Raw genomic sequence first — 17,211 nt, 5'->3', positions numbered from 1 at the left:
TAGTCGATTGACATAAGCTAGTGATTTTGCTGTTCGTTACTCGTCTTGTTGACTGAAGAAAAGTAAACGTGGACAGTTATTCTAACAAGTTCAAAGTGCACATCAGAATTCGGTAAGAAGGACTGCACATCTTTGCATCCTCGACTTACATGTTCTGTTAATATACATTACCATATTTTAAATGTGATTTCTGTAAATCTGAGCACCGTGGGTGGACGCCATAATCAGATTATGCACCTTATGCATATGGGTGGGTAAATTAAAATGTTGCCTGTCAAATTTAATTATATTTACTTTAGGGGAAGCTTAGCTTATGGGACGCGCTGCCTATGTCTGTAGCACACTTGTGATGGCCACTGGATTGATGCAAATAATTAAAATTCTGCCAGGTAGGCATAGGCTACTTTGTAGTTACCTTTTAATTGCAATTCCATCTACCCGAAGACAGTTAGGCTATCATTAGCATAGCCAACAGCTACACAAAGTGACAGACATATAGGCCCTACACACACACACACACACACAGACAGGGGCATTCCTGTGCTGTGGTTTCCTCTTCAGAAAGTTGGTTTATTTTTTGGTCAATATTACATTACGGTTTGAATAAATCATGATAATAAAAAAAACTAATCGTGAACCAAAAACGAATGTGACCATGTACATTATTTTCACTGGCACCTTTGCGACCAATTCTAAATGTGTGTCGCACTGCCAAGTCAAACGAACCCTGTGAGAGACGCTGCTTAGAGAGCACCCTGGCACGAGCTGGATTAGCAAAACAGACAAAACGTTGGTCACATAACCAGATATCTCGGGTCCGTTCAATGCGGAAAGCTTGTTCTGGACACAGAAGCAAAAGGAGGTGGTGAAAAAGGAAATAGCTCAAAAGCTAAAGACCTGAAGGACATAAACATGACTCAACGTCACCTTCAAGTTGACTGGTGCGAACTGAGTACAGGAAGGGTGTACGGTCGACAACACGTTTAGCCAAGGCCAATGCCACGAGCAAGGAGGTTTTGTAGGAGAGGATCTTCAGATCAACAGACTCCAGTGGTTCAAAAGGGGGCCTCAAAAAGCGCATCCAAATCCAAAGCTAAATCCCAAGTAGGCACAATAGGTTTAGAAACTGGTGGCACACACCTTTTAGGAACCGCACCGACAATGCACAAGCCCTGGCGTGGCGCCATCAATTCCCACATAACACACTGAAATAGCTGTTGCCACAGGACCTCGCCCAATAGGCGGACGATCTCCACCAACCAAGGTTGCTTGGGCCAACGGGGAGCCACAAAAATCAACGACAAGCCCTCCAGACGCACTCTCCCCAACGTCGATCAGTTTAATCAACGTTTAATCAGCTTCATGGGGGGACATGCATAAAGGAGGGTCAAACACAGGCGCAGGCACTGACAAAATCGCACTGTGTGACCCAGACGAAATTTGGCTAAGCAGAGCCCGGACACCCTCTGTAGGGATAGAAAAGCTTGACAGGCGAGTGAGTCTAGCTCGAGACCCAGAAGCGGAAAGAACTGAGATGGAGTGAGACAGCTCTTTTTCTGGTTTCTTATTAAGCTTAGAGACAATACAGGACAGTAGCATGGATGTGTGTAACACTGCTTGTTCCCTTGACTCCGCTGCCACCAGCCAATCCACTGTAATAGCCGGCGGCTATTCTGAATTTGTAGACTGAGGTGCCTGTTGGGGGCACATAGGTCTAGAATGGGACGCAAAGTCCAGTCCCTTTTCGGAACCAGCCGTCCTGGATCTCCGACATAGGAACCACACGGATTGCATGCTTCTGGAGAAGGGAGGATATTTCCTCCCTCAAAACGGGTGCAGAGGCCTCAGGAACAGTCGACGTGATAACGCAGCAGAAGGGCGGGGAACGCATAACACATTTTAGCCCATACCCCGACGTCACTGCTCGCATTGGTCGGAAAAGACAGCAAACCTCCCGTGAAGTGCCATCTGAAGGGGCGAGATGCCACATTGTGGACTGGGAGAGAGTGGTTATTTTTCATTTCCACCACTCTTCACAACCGTGTGTCTGGACGTGGAGAAGGGACACTTAATTGAACACAATGCGGGAGACAACACATGACATCAATTAACACTGTGGAACTTGGAGCTGAAACTGTTCACGTGCCAAGGTTTGCCTAAAGCCTACTCTGGGTACAAGGGCTCTGGCGATCAGTGACGTACCCCGATTGGCAGTGTCACTTGGGGGTACTGTTGTCACAACAAACCTCACTGAATTTAGGCGGTAAGATGAGTTCTGGTAACCATCTGGCACCCAGCGCTGGACCGCATGCAAAATAGACTTTATCATGGAGATTACCCTACTGACCAGTCATAGATACAGGCGACAAAGTGCCTTGTAACCTAGCTGACAGGTCTAAAAAAAACGGACCCCTTCTGTGGTAACAGATAGGGGCGATTCATTTGAATGTAATTACCAGGAATGAAAAGCATTTTGGGGTGGGATGTGGGATAATAGCATGATCAGGTCAAGACCCTAGTAAGGACGACAAGCAAGCAGATGAGCTTCCCTGAGATGGTTTTTGACAGTTTGTGCAGAGGTTCTTCGTTTGTGCAAACCCACAGTTCCATCAGCTGTCTGGGTGGCTGGTCTCATACGATCCCGCAGGTGAAGAAGCTGGATGTGGAGGTCCTGGGCTGGCGTGGTTACACGTGGTCTGCGGTTGTGAGGCCAGTTAGACGTACTGCCAAATTCTCTAAAACAACGTTGGAGGCAGCTTATGGTAAAGAAATGAACATACAATTCTGGCAACAGCTCTGGTGGACATTCCTGCAGGCAGCATGCCAATTGTACGCTCACTCAAAACTTGAGACATCTGTGGCATTGTGTTGTGTGATAAAACTGCACATTTTAGAGTGGCCTTTTATTGTCCCCAGCACAAGGTGCACCTGTGTAATTATCATGCCGTTTAATCAGCTTCTTGATATGCCACACCTGTCAGGTGGATGGATTATCTTGGCAAAGGAGAAATGCTCACTAACAGGGATGTAAACAAATTTGTGCAAAACATTTCAGAGAAATAATCTTTGCTTATGGAACATTTCGGGGATCTTTTATTTCAGCTCATGAAACATGGGACCAACACTTTACATGTTGCGTTTATATTTTTGTTCGGTGTACAATAAACATAACATTTATTATCATCATCCAGTAGAACTGTAAAAAGTGAGAAAATTTGAGCTTTGGAAACAAGTGCTTTCATAAATGCATGGCGCGGGCCTCGTTTCAAAGGTGCATTGTAAAATAAGCTTACTCTCAATTAACCAGCCTTAACGAATTTTGTTTATTTACATATTGAATTTTATTGTCCATCATCAATTTAATAATTTCTTCATTTTGTGGCTGCCTAGAGTGGACTTTTTCCACTGCTGTGGTGCTGAATCACAGCAGAAATGGGGAGTGGGGCAGGCCGGCCCTGGAGTTCGTAGACAGACATGTTTTGTTATTTATTAGGCCTAATTAAAATGTTCATGCCTAAGCTAAATTAAATTAGAGAGGCCTAGATTGTATTTGAAAACAGCTGTGTTTTGTTATTGATTAATTAAAATGTTCATACAAATAGCCTATTGGACAGGTCATTGGCAAATTATATTATACAAATATACTTAGAAGTTATGTTTTATTTCTGTGTAGGCGACTTCTTCAAGGCAATTTTGCCAATTTTTGTTTGATATTCATTTATGATTTATAGCAGGGATGAAGACGCAACAGGCAATGTTTTGCTTTTCAATAAACCCTGTCACGTTGGTATAAGAACATCATTCTACTTTATTACAACTTTACAGGCTCATTTCTATTTTGTTAAGATGAATTACAATAATATAAATGTGATTTTGAGCACCGTGGGTGGACACCCTTATGTGATATGTATATCCGGTAAATTTCTCAAATGTTTCCGTAAATCAAAATCTTGCCGGTCACATTGTCCGGAGCCAAATGTTCCTAACCGAAAACCTGACCAAGAGGACCGAATGAAAGGGAACTTGTGTTTACGCCAACTGCCCCCCTGACAGATCTAAAGGGACTTTAATTATGATATGCATCTGTGTAAAGTTCATTGATTCAAAGGCCCAGAGTATTACTATGCCAAAGGGACGGCACTTTAAATCCTGCATGACCGCCTCGGTTTATGGATCTGCGGGCAACGTCAAAGAAAGCCAATAATTCTGTCTTCCTCTGAATTGGGATTTTTGTTCTCAGCATGCACGAGAGTAAATAAAACAACTTGGAAATGACATTCGCAGGGCACTGACTTAAAGCCAAGTTCACAAAAGCATCCATTTGGCTGGTTCCATTGCTCAACCATTAATAGACAGTGAGAACCAGGAAACCAGCGAGTCTGTCCGAGGCGATGTTACAGCCGTCCAGTCCGATTGATTTCCGGGCCAAGGATGTGAGCCAAGAGAACAATTACAACGGGAGATGTTGCAGTACTCACCACCTGGCAGAGTGACTGGTCTCCAATCTCTCCCGACTCCCTGCAAGACAGGACAAGCAGAACCCATTAGGCGTACATGAGATTCCCCACCACCACAAATGGGACTTTCAGCATGTTTAAGTCACCCCAATGTTGGAAAACCACCAGAGCAACCAAGCCAAAGTCACTTGTAAGGTGACAGTACTACAGCGATGTCATACTGAAGTCTGTCATGTTAAACATGAGTGGACAACCTGCAGTACAATTCGCAACCAAACGTGGTTTGACGAAACATGAATTCTCATGTATGGTTGTGGTAATCATAACAGACAGTAATAGCAGGTATAACAGTCAGTCTGTAGCAGTGGGTCACAATACTAGCCCTTGGCCCCTTTCGGTTTCCCTACTTCTGATTTAAACCACCTGTACAATCCAGTACCCATGCTTCCTAATGACACAGATTGGTTTGAAAGCTACTAGTGTGAAACATAATCAGGAAATCTCACTTAGTTCATTAGGTGGGCTACAGTTACTTTACATGGAAGCATTTTCTTTCATGAATAGAGGTTGATTTTATGCAGATAAAAGAGCTGAGTAAGTAACAGTGTATGTGTAATTTAAAGCTTGAGTCACTTCATAAAAATTCCAGTGGCCATTCTACAGCATGGAGCCATCCTACAGACCAACAGCAGAACAGAAGAGTTAAAAAAACCCATTACTTGGCTTACAATTAGATGTATGATTTCGCCTATCAAATTTCGCTTTCACACGATCTAGGTAATCTGAACTTCATCTAATGGGTTAGCTTACAAGACCATTTAAGCAGGTAGCCTATATCAGAGTAACGGCATGCGGTTCAGTCTAGTAATTAACCTGCCGAGGTGAAACGCACAGAACGACAGCCACCTCATCTCCTATCCTATCCTGTCCTGTCAGTGCCAACAGATCAACCTCGCTCTCTCCCATTCAACACTATTTCACTTCATTAACGCTAGAGATAGAAGATTACAATCTCACAGTATTGTTTTATGGTTTGAGGTTATTTTTAAAACCAGCATAGGGGATTGATCTAAATACACACTCACAGGCCTAGGCCTACATACACCCACACATAAAGGGACAATCCACTTTTGTTCAGTTCTGTGAAGCGTAAGGATTTGGAACCTTTATGATGCTTTGATGAGGACCTCATCGCACTTCTCCTAGTTAAATAAGGCTACTACCTTTATAATAGACTGTCCTGCATAGACACATGACCTTACACAAACATCCTAAATGGCCCTCACTTTGGCCATTTTAAAGTATTTTTGGGGGCAAACACAGTAGGCTACATTTTCCAGAATGATTAATATGGCGTGCAGTCTATAAAATTACTCCATGAGCATATTGATTCGTTTTCATAACATAACGGGCCCAAACTCATCTTTAGCACTACTTGGCCCTATGCACAATGCCATGCAACCAGTTGCATTGTCTTTCTCTGTCTGAAATGGATACCAGTGACTTCTATTAGTCTTGTTTTAATACCATTATCTAGGAAGACTGCTTTCAAGGCGCAGTCTCTTTGGATCTGAATAAGTTAGGTAGCTAGCTGGTTAGGTAAAGTTCAGGCACCATCACATACCATTGAACGCTAGGCCTAGGTAAGATATGTAGCAAATAGCAATTTACCTAAGACATTTGAAATGATGGGTTTCGAATTGTAATGTTTTCATACTGAGCTAATATGTTATTATATACTATTTTATACTAACAGTATTTCAGCGTCAACAAAACAAGTGTTTCATAACTTTCATTTATAAGAGTACAAACAGCTAGCCATCTTGCGCTGTTCAGCCGCTTCGCGCACGTTTAATTCGACTTCGTTAGCCAGGTAGCTAGAAATTGCTTATTACATAGCTAGTTGGTGCAAACTAGAGAGAACAACATCACGTTGTTAGCCAATGGGATCGAGTCAGACTTCATTAGTTAACTTTCACGGTTTAAAACTCGTTTCAAAATCAGATATCACTAACTACAATAGATATACATTGACATCCTCGTCAACTAGCTAACGTTAGCTAGCCTCTTCGCAAGCTAAAATAACCGGCTAGTACAGGTCGAGCTTTCAAAGCAGCCAGTCACTAGAGCAAGCTAGCTCGCTCGCTACATAAGCCACATAAAACTGTCTACGCTAACTGTACGTTAGAAAACATGCTAGCTGTCAATATAGGTAGCTAAGTAATTATATAATGAAATAAACACCGGTAGCATAACAGTATGAACAATATTTTTAGGGATAGCTTCAAATATAGAATTTGACTAAATTATCACAAATAGGCACGCGCTAGTGGTTACAAGTTAAAATCAACCCTTTTCTAGCTAGCCATGTCCGCTGCCCTCCAATAGCAGTGCACTTCGCTAGCTAGAGTATCATCCAACTCCTATCATAAGAAATAGCTATGAACAAAAACGGTATCCTTCAAACGGTCCTGCCTATAATAACACACGACGAATTACGGGTATAGGGATCAAATGCATGTGAAAACAATGAAAGTTTCTTAACAATGGAAATGAAACTTCAAATAATAATAAAAGATCCCAACGTGCACTTACCCTCCACTCTACCCACTTTAGCAGCAGCAGTCCTCCTCTCCTCAGAAATGAATTAAATAAATATTTACAAACAACCCAATACCTCTCCACCGAATCTCCGATACAATGATGTAAATATTCAAATACCCTCCATTGATTAGAGTCTGAGATCTCCGTAGTCTTTTTTTATTTGTTTAAATAAAATTTGTCCAAAAAAGAGAGAAATTGAGATACAAAACAAGAACTCTTCTTCAATCTCATTCACCACAGCCTGAGCACAATAGTTATCAATGCGCTCAAGAGAAGGGAGAAGAAGGGGGTAGGTCAACTATTTCTTAAATGTGATAATTGTAGCCGTTGTACCCCAAATCGATTAATTCATTAACAGTATATTGTACAAGTTATTAATTTTGAGACGATGTTCGTGACAAGGTGAAACGAAAATGTGTTTGAAAAGCGAACTATTTTTTTGTCACGGTGCTGCGAATTTATTTCACTTTGCCTAAGGAACAGGGGTACTACGCCTTTCATTGCCTAGGGAAAAAACCCGGATGTAAAGTCGGTGAAACTCATCTGAAGAGAAGTAGCACTCGGTTCATAGAAATACACGGAGCAATTTGTTGCTGCTTCGACTTGCCACGGTCCCAATCCTGCGCATTTACCCTCATTGTCGATTGAGGAAAAAGCAGCACTTACTTTCGTCTCTTTTTAATAGCCTGCTAATCTGCATTCATTTTCAGCGTTAAAGTGGCGCTCGACGTAATAAAACGGTTATGCCAAGTATTAAAAATGTATGCGGAACCGCTGCATATGATTTATGGTGACGGTTGCTGTGAATATGAGACGTGGGCAAGCGGCCCTTTACAAGTGCGCCATGTTTTTATTATAATTTGAGAATAGTTCTTTATGATACAGTGCCTTCAGAAAGTATTCACACCCTTTTACTTTTTCAACATTTTCTTGTGTTACACCCTGAATATAAAATTGATTAAATTGAGTTTTTTGTAACTGGCCTACACACAATACCCCATAATGTCAAAGTGGATTTATGTTTTTAGAAATATTTACAAATTAACACAGCATTACTCTGTTATTCCGAGATGAGCTAAAGCTGCAGCAAGAGGGGAGAAATGGTCTACAATGCTGGCCATATCACTATTTTTGACGTTTCTGAAGTGATATTTGTAAGACCATGAGACATCCCGAAAATCAGTCTTCTCACAAAAACGTCTGTAGCGTCCAAACGATGGTGTTCTCCGTTTTGCTCTACAAACCCCACAAGTGTCACGGGACTTGTCTGAAGGGTATTATGGAAGTATGGAGGTAGTTTTGAATATGCTGTTTTCATTAACATTTTGTTGGCTTTATAATCGTGATAGAAATGTAACTAGCTTAGCTAGCTAGTTAGTTATACATACAGTTGAAGTCGGAAGAAATACACCTGTCACGCCCTGACCTTGAGAACCTTGTTATTCTCTAGTTAGTTTGGTCAGGGTGTGAATGTTGACATATCTATGTTATATATTTCTATGTTGGACGGGTGTGGTTCCCAATTAGAGGCCTACCTGGACCCTCCCCTATTGAGTCAGGTTTTTGCGGCCGGAGTCCGCACCTTTGGGGGGGGGGGGGTACTGTCACGCCCTGACCTTGAGAACCCTGTTATTCTCTAGTTAGTTTGGTCAGGGTGTGAATGTTGACATATCTATGTTATATATTTCTATGTTGGCCGGGTGTGGTTCCCAATCAGGGTGTGGTTCCCAATCAGAGGCAGCTGTCGTTCGTTGTCTCTGATTGGGGATCATACTTAGGCAGCCATTTTGCCTACCTATGTTGTGGGATCTGTTTTTGTTTAGGCTTGTTGCTGTTAGCATTTAGAACTTCACGGTCAGTTGCGTTTGTTATTTTGTCAAGTGTTTATTTAATAAATTAAACATGTACGCATACCACGCTGCGCCTTGGTCCGACCATTTATACAACGAACGTGACAACACCTTAGCAAATTACATTTGAACTCAGTTTTTCACTATTCCTGACATTTAATCTTAGTAAAAATTCCCTGTTTTAGGTCAGTTAGGATCACCACTTTATTTTAAGAATGTGAAATGTCAGAATAATAGTAGAGAGAATTATTTATTTCAGCTTTTATTTATTTCATCACATTTCCAGTGGGTCAGAAGTTTACATACACTCAATTAGTATTTGGTAGCATTGCCTTTAAATTGTTTAACTTGGGTCAAACGTTTCAGATAGCCTTCCACAAGCCTCCCACAATAAGTTGGGTGAATTTTGGCCCATTCCTCCTGACAGAGCTGGTGTAACTGAATCAGGTTTGTAAGCCTCCTTGCTCGCACATGCTTTTTAAGTTCTGCCCACAAATTTTCTATAGGATTGAGGTCAGGGCTTTGTGATGGCCACTCCAATACCTTGACTTTGTTGTCCTTAAGCCATTTTGCCACAACTTTGGAAGTATGCTTGAGTTCATTGTCCATTTGGAAGACCCATTTGCGACCAAGCTTTAACGTACTGACTGATGTCTTGAGATGTTGCTTCAATATATCCACATAATTTTCCTTCGTCATGATGCCATCTATTTTGTGAATTGCACCAGTCCCTCCTGCAACAAAGCACCCCCACAGCATGATGCTGCCACCCCCGTTCTTCACGTTGGGATGGTGTTATTCAGCTTGCAAGCCTTCCGCCTTTTCTTCCAAACATAACGATGGTCATTATGGCCAAATAGTTATATTTTTTGTTTCATCAGACCTTAGGACATTTCTCCAAAAAGTACGATCTTTGCCCCTATGTGCAGTTGCAAACTGTAGTCTGGCTTTTTTATGGCTGTTCTGGAGCAGTGGCTTCTTCCTTGCTGAGCGGCCTTTCAAGTTATGTCGATATAGGACTCGTTTTACTGTGGATATAGATACTTTTGTACCTGTTTCCTGCAGCATCTTCACAAGGTCCTTTGCTGTTGTTCTGGTATTGATTTGCACTTTTCGCACCAAAGTATGTTCATCTCTCCGCTATACCTCGGCCACCTTCCACCGAGATGCGGAAGGCTGCCATATGCGGTTGAGGTGGATTGAGACGCAGCCCATGCAAAAAGACGTATCTCTAGCTTAAACTGACTGATTTTGATGGGGATTTATTCATTGTGTTACTTAGATTGCGTCAATAGACTCTAGGGGATATTATTGACCTAAAAGGTTAGCTGTGTTAGCCCAATCGCTAGCTTATCCAGGATCAGTGATACATAGAGCAACCATGTACTGTCTATCTATGGGAACAACTGCAGTCATTTTGCAAGCAACATTGCTAAAATGAATTAAACTAAATAAAATGAACCTCATAAAATGTTACCTGTAATGCTTATCTCCAGTAGCCTGATTGTCATCTCCTTATTTTCACACTGTACCTAACTTACAAGGGTTGGATTTGCACTAAACCATTTTATAAGTCAGCACTTAAAAGGCATGTAAAAAATCTGGTATATGGTTTACTTCATATACATTGTCTACTAGGATCATTTTAAATTGAGAATATATAGCTGTCATGACTGTCCACGAGAATCCAAATAGGTCAGATCAGGTTTGCGATTAATAACTTCAATCAGACCCCCTTTCACCCGTAGAGGGGGGTTAATAGCTCACACCCTGTTGTAAATCAACAAAGAAGGCCAGGATCTCCCTCTCAAGATCCACCCAAGGAATGTCTTTGTTTCAACATACTTTTTCCAGCTGAAACACTAACACGTTCAAAAGCGAATACTGGAACAATATTTCTAACATAGAATGTGGGGAATGGTGAACATTGCTCCCCATTTTCCCAGAGTTAAGTCCAGCCAGTCCCAGGCATGTGCGTCCTGCCCAGCATTGTTCTTGACTTCTTGTCTTAATCCTTAATCCTTAATCCTCAGTGAATGTTCCACCTGGGGCAGTATTGTTTGGAATAAAAGTGCAGCACTCGCTTCCAAACATAACACATACTCCACCTTTTTCTGCTAAGAGCCAATCTAAAGCCTGCCTATTCTGCCAGGTCATCCAACTTGTTGCCTCTACTTGCTCTTCCAGGGCTGTCAGTGCAGAGTCTGTTAGGTGATATCCAGAGAAATATTGATTTGAATCCTGATGCGATCTCATCCCTTGCCTTATATTCATTTGGGATCCCTCTTGGTTGTCCAATCACATCCAGATAAACTTTTGGGTCAGCTTTATACGCTCTTCGAACTCTTTTTGGAGTAATGTCTTGATTGTCATTTTCCAAGGGGACCCAGTCTACTATTACTGCTTGTTGCACCAGCTGCACCCTAGCACAAAGTCCTTCCCATTCCTTCGGTAATGTTGCTCTAAGTTGTCGTCCCTGACAAACCTAGAAGAAATCTGCCACTGCCACTGTCTGATTCTCATATGGAGCAATCAGGGGAAATGCCAGGGTCTGATTCTGACAATGTTCTGGCGTCACTACTTGTTTTCTGCTTGTTCCTGCTGCCTGATACACAGTCCTTTTTGGTGTATCCGCATTCCAAGAGGTATTCTTGGTTAGATGCCAGGTAACGCAACACTCGCCCTTGAATTTCCCTAGGTTGTGTTTGCCATTTGTTCTATTAAAACACTCATATGTCTGCTTATAGTCTATGTGATAATTATCAGGAGTTTCCATTCTTTTAGGGTCTATCTTTATGTCCAGCTGGTTGCACCCCTCTCCCCACCCTGTTCGACTGTAGTATTTTCGATATTCCGAGCTGCCCAGATATGACAAACATTCTGCTGGACAGTACAGTCTCTCCCAGTCTTTTAGATGACATAAGTTGTGGTTAAAGTCAGCACATTCCTGGTAACTGTGGGGGTTAAGCATAACTACCAATTCCTTCAGTTGAGAGGGAGTGCATACCAGACAATTTTCCCTCTTCAGGTTTAATGTAGTATATTGTGTCCACTTATACCAGCCATTACCCAGCGCTTCCCTCCATGCCCTTTCTTTTCCGTCTGTTGTGATCCTTATCTCTGGTTCAGTTCTAGTTGCCCAGGGAATAATTATTTCAGTATTGCCTCCTGGGTCTTCCGTGCTTGCAATTACTACATCATATTGTTTATCTAGGTATAGGGCTGCTGCTCTTATGTCTATGATCCACTTGTCTCCTTCTGTGCTCATCTTGATATTACAGTTATTATCACCGTCCCATGTGACTTCCCCATGTTCCCGGTGACGGGCCCACCCACACAGTCGTACTTCTGACCCTCGCTCTTTAATAACAACTCCTTTCTGTACTTCCTTCTTGGTTCTTGCTTGTGAAGGAATGTACATTCTAATCCTGTCTGTTTCTCTTCTTTGTCTTGTTCCTGTGCCTTTCACTCTTGCCAGTATGTCATTTTCCTTATTCAGCTGTTTTGGTTTCCAATTTCTGTTAGGGGGACCAGCCAAGGGTAGAGAAATCAATGGTGGGGAAGTCTGGTGACTCTTGGAGGTCTGGGATGTCTTGAAGGTCTGGTAGGTCTTGGAGGTCTGTAGGGTCTTGGAGAACTGAAGAGTCTTGGAGGTCTGGAGAGTCTCGGAGGTCTGTCCCTCTACCGAGGGAATCAGCCAGAGTACATAGCTGATCAACAGCATTCCCACTGCCATCCTCCCCATCTCCTGATTCTGGCCAGCTCCAGCAGAGAGTGACGATTCTGCTCGAGCCTCCATCCCTTCTCCTTCTTCTTCTGTTTCTGTTTCCTCTTCTTCCCTCTCAGGTGTTTCAGCATCCTCAGCTTCCTCATCTCTAGGTTGTTGATTTCCATGTGGTACTCTGGTGCAGTGATTTAGGTGATACCAGGTCGAGCTCCCCTCTCTCCGTATGGCCGTTGGTGTAGCCTGGGTGACGATGTATGGTCCCTCACAACTCGGTTTGTTCCACTTCCTTCTGAAGACCCGGACGTAGACCTTGTACCCTGGCTCTACTGGTCATGGTGGATTCACTTCTGGTTCTGGAACTCTGCTTTTCTCCTATAGGTAGATAACTTTATGTATAGCAGTTAGTTGCCTGATATACTCTTCTAATTCCCTTTCCAACTGTTTTAAAGGTGCACCCTCATATGCTCCTCTAAGAACTGGCACTGGCATGGGTCGACCCGTAAGCATTTCATGCGGTGTTAGGTGCATTATTCTGTTAGCTTGCATGCGATAACTCATTAGTGCCAAAGGTAAGGCATCTACCCAGTTCAACCTTGTGCTCTCACAGATCTTTCTAATCTTCGCTTTTATAGTTCCATTGACCCTTTCCACCATTCCCTGAGATTGGGGGTGGTAAACACATCCCAATCTTTGTTTTATGTGCAACTGCAGCATCACTAGTTTTATCATTTTCTGTATAAATGCTGAACCATTGTCTGAACTGATTTCCGTCTGAATTCCAAATCATGGTATCACTTCTCTTGTTAAGAATTTTACTACTGTTTCTACCCCTAGAGTTTTGGATGGAACTGCTTCCACCCATCTGCTAAATCTGTCAATTATTACTAGCATGTACCTTTTCCCATTAACTGGTCTTATTATATCCACATAATCTATTACCAAATGTTTAAATGGTCCCTCTGGTACTGGAATATGTCCAATTGGTTCCGTTTTCTAATATTATTTTGCGCACATGTTTCACAGTAATGTCAAATGCTCCAATACTCTGGTATTGGTCAGTACAAATTTTCCTTGCTCAATTAATTCTTCATTGCAACTGTCAGGACCGACAGGGTGAGTGGGCGAGGTTTCTTCCCTGGGCAGAATATGCCCAGAACTCCCTCGTTCACTCCTCCACGGGAATCACTCCCTTCCAGTGTGTCCTGGGGTACCAGCCGGCCCTGGCCCCTTGGACACCCAGCCAGACCGATGCGCCCGCTGTCGACGAGTGGTTCCGCAGGGCCAGACAGGTCTGGGACACCGCCCATGTCCATCTCCAGAGGGCCATTCGTCAGCAGAAGGACCAAGCCGACCACCACCGCAGTTAGGCCCCCGTATTCCAGCCTGGTGATCGTGTCTGGTTGTCCACTAAAAACCTCCCTCTCTGCCTGCCCTGCAAGAAACTGAGCCCCCGGTTTGTGGGGCCGTTTATGGTCCTCCGGTGGATAAATGAGGTATCGTACCGGCTGCTCCTTCCCCCTCACTACCGTGTCTCACCCACTTTTCATGTGTCTCTCCTCAGGCCGGTGGTTCCTGTTCCTCTGGCGGATGCCGTCCCCCAGGGTACACCCCCCCGCCCCTGGACATTGATGGGAGTCCAGCATATGAGGTGAGGGACCTGCTGGACTCCAGGTTCCGTGGGGGAAGGCTCCGTTACCTGGTGGACTGGGAGGGGTATGGTCCTGAGGAGAGGAGCTGGGTTCCGGCTGGGGACGTTCTGGACACCAACCTAATTCGGGACTTCCACCGTCGCCGCCCTGACCGGCCCGCTCCTCGTCCTCGGGGTCGTCCTCCTGGCCGGCGTCGTCCAGCAGCGGGAGCCGCGCATCCGGGGGTGGTTACTGTCATGTCACCTCCCGTTGCTCCCCTCCGGCACTCTGATTCGCCGGTCTACTGAGCCTCCGGTCTGAGCGCACCACCTCGGCAACTTCGGAATGGAAACCCAACATACCCTAATCACCTCCAGCGCACCTGCACCTGCACCTCATCTCATTACCACCCCTATATAGCCCTGGACTGTTCAGTGTTGTGTTGTGTGTGATTGTTAGTGTCATGTCGTGTACTCGCTCTTTGTTGTTCTCTTGCTCAGTGTTAAGTAAACCTTTACATTGTTGATCCCTGTGTCTGCGTCCTGCCTCTTCGTATCCTCAGTACTCGTCACACTGCCATTTCTATTCCTTGTATTCTTGCTCTTCCTGTTGCTAGCCTTATGTTTGGTTCAGTGTCTATGTTAGGATGTAGGGTCAGCAATATTTTCCTTACTGTTTTCCTCGTGCCTATTTGTTTCCTTAGTATTGTTACTCGTTTTGGAATAAGCCACTGAACTTCTCTCAACTATAGACACCTCTAGTTGAGGTTCTTTTATTGTCTTTCCTGTCTGTCCTTTCCCTCTTTCAAAACCTTGCTCTTCTCCTAGTGTCAGCCAAGGTTCAACTTGTTTTATCTATTGGGATTATTAGAAAATATAACCTTTTTTGATCTGCTAACTCTTCAAGAGTTTCACTAATTTTCTGTACTGTCCAATTCCTTCCTACTATCCCAGCCCAATCCATATATGGCCACCCTTCTCTTGTTTCTGCTAAATTCCCTATTTCTGTTAGCGATCTCAACTGAACGTTTTTATATTCCTCAATCAATGGTATCCTTCTCCCTAATATATCTTCATTCTCTGATTCTTTCCAAAAATGCGTTTTTATCCCTTTTAATATTATTTGTATTCTTTGATCCCTTGTCTCATCTCCCATTAAGAAACCACTGCCGCCCTCCTGTCCTTAGGTATTTTCCCAGTGGTCTGTTCAGCCTTGGTCTATTCGACCACACCCTGTTTTCCCCTATCAGTATCCACGTTACTTCCTCCTCTAATGTTCCTCCACTTGTATTACGTACTCTATGTTTCCCGTATCTAAATTCTTATATCTGTTTTCTCTTTTAATCGTTTATATCCGGAAGGCTAGTCCATATCCTCAATTCTCCTGCCCAGATTTCTATTATTACTATTTCCTGTGCCCACCACTGTTTAATCAGTTGTGGTTTAAATGTTATATTTTCTCCTGGTCTACGTCACCACCTTTTGAATGTTGTATTGGGGTGTTCTTATTTGTACCCACCTTACTCTTAATTCTAACCCTCCTGGTAGTGTGAATTTTTCCACACTTAGTACTTCAATGGGCATTCACGCACCGTTCACTCTTCCTCAACTAGTGCGAGATTGGGTGCATCCCCTCTGCCGGGTTACACTTAAGCAACGGTCCAGGAGAGGTGCGCAACCCCTTCCCCACGAGAGACAGAAGTTTTCACACTTCTTACTTTTAGTACTTTAATCACACCTGCATTCACACTCTTCCTTATGCTTTCCTAAGCGACCTGCAAATTCAGCCTTTTTCCTGATTCACTTCCTCAACACAGAAAAGTGATATTGTACAGGATTTCTGCCTGTCTAAGCAGCCCTTTATTGTTTCACTTCCTCAATATCATACAGCGATATCCGTAGGGCTTCTTATTTATATTCTGATCACCCAAACAGATGGGCAGCCGCTCGCGCCAGAATGAATCGAACAGAATGATCAGCAGGATGAACAGATGAATAAGACGAATTGAACAAATGCACCAGATGAACAACTGAGTGACCCCGATGAATTGAATGCCCAAATTGAGTCAGACTTGATTGAATAAGATGAACGGATTGCATTCACAAACTCGAACAGGTTGAACAAAGCAAGTCTGAACAAAACGAACAGATAAAACAACCAGATCAACCAGATTGATTCAAACTGATCAAATGAGCAACCTGAATGAGACAGGTGAACAATCCAACTTAACCGAACTGAATGAAACAAAGCCACCCAGCAAACTATCCACCCGCATGGGCTGAGCAGATCTACTTCTACCTAGGCTTTTTCTACATATTGCAGACCTCTTGTTTTTATACCAGAGCGGTATCCACGGTTCTATTTATGCTGCCCGTTCAGACCCCTAGTATTACACACTAAGGTGGTATCCACAGAATCTATTCTTCCCCTTTCAGACCCCTAGCACTGTACTAAAGCGGTATCCACATAATCTATTCTGCCTGTTCAGATCCCTAGCACTGTACTAAAGCGGTATCCACAGAATCTAACCTGCCTGTTCAGACCCCTAGAGTTCTACTTTCTTAGTTCTCCAGAGCGGTATCCACAGGTACCTGTCCGTTCAGCCCTTTAGTACTATATTTCCTTGATACACCTAGAGCGGTATCCACAGGATTTTTGCCTACCCGTGCAGTCCCCTAGTGATACACTTCCTCAACACACTAGAGCGGTATCCACAGGACTTTACTTATGGTAACATACATGCATGCTTTTTTCATTTTTTCAACACACTCAGTACTTTTCCTAAATTTAGCCTGTAATTCTGGAGAGACCCCGGTACCTGACCTCCGAATCAGCTGATCCGAACCACACAAATGTCTATGCTAAAAAGTAAGAACTCTGCTTACCTCTGTTACAGTGGCCACTGTGTTTTGTGTGGTTCGTTCAGTCCCATCAGTACCCATCTG

The 17,211-nt window shown here is 43.4% G+C and overlaps 1 protein-coding gene across 1 annotated transcript in view; it reads right to left on the bottom strand.

Moving 5' to 3' along the window:
• The window catches only part of phf21ab (PHD finger protein 21Ab), a 78,805-nt gene extending 71,555 nt beyond the window's left edge, over window positions 1-7,250 (bottom strand). Inside the window, exons 1-2 of the mRNA XM_084169240.1 lie at window positions 7,053-7,250; window positions 4,479-4,518 (exon numbers count right to left, since the gene is read on the bottom strand). The gene's annotated coding sequence lies outside the window, so the exon portion shown is untranslated. The remainder of the gene's footprint in view (window positions 1-4,478; window positions 4,519-7,052) is intronic.
• Window positions 7,251-17,211: the final 9,961 nt, after the last annotated feature.

Source organism: Coregonus lavaretus (genome assembly GCF_964263955.1).
Source record: "Coregonus lavaretus genome assembly, chromosome: 9".
NCBI lineage: Eukaryota > Metazoa > Chordata > Actinopteri > Salmoniformes > Salmonidae > Coregonus > Coregonus lavaretus.
This window is presented reverse-complemented; position numbering and strand designations above follow the sequence as displayed.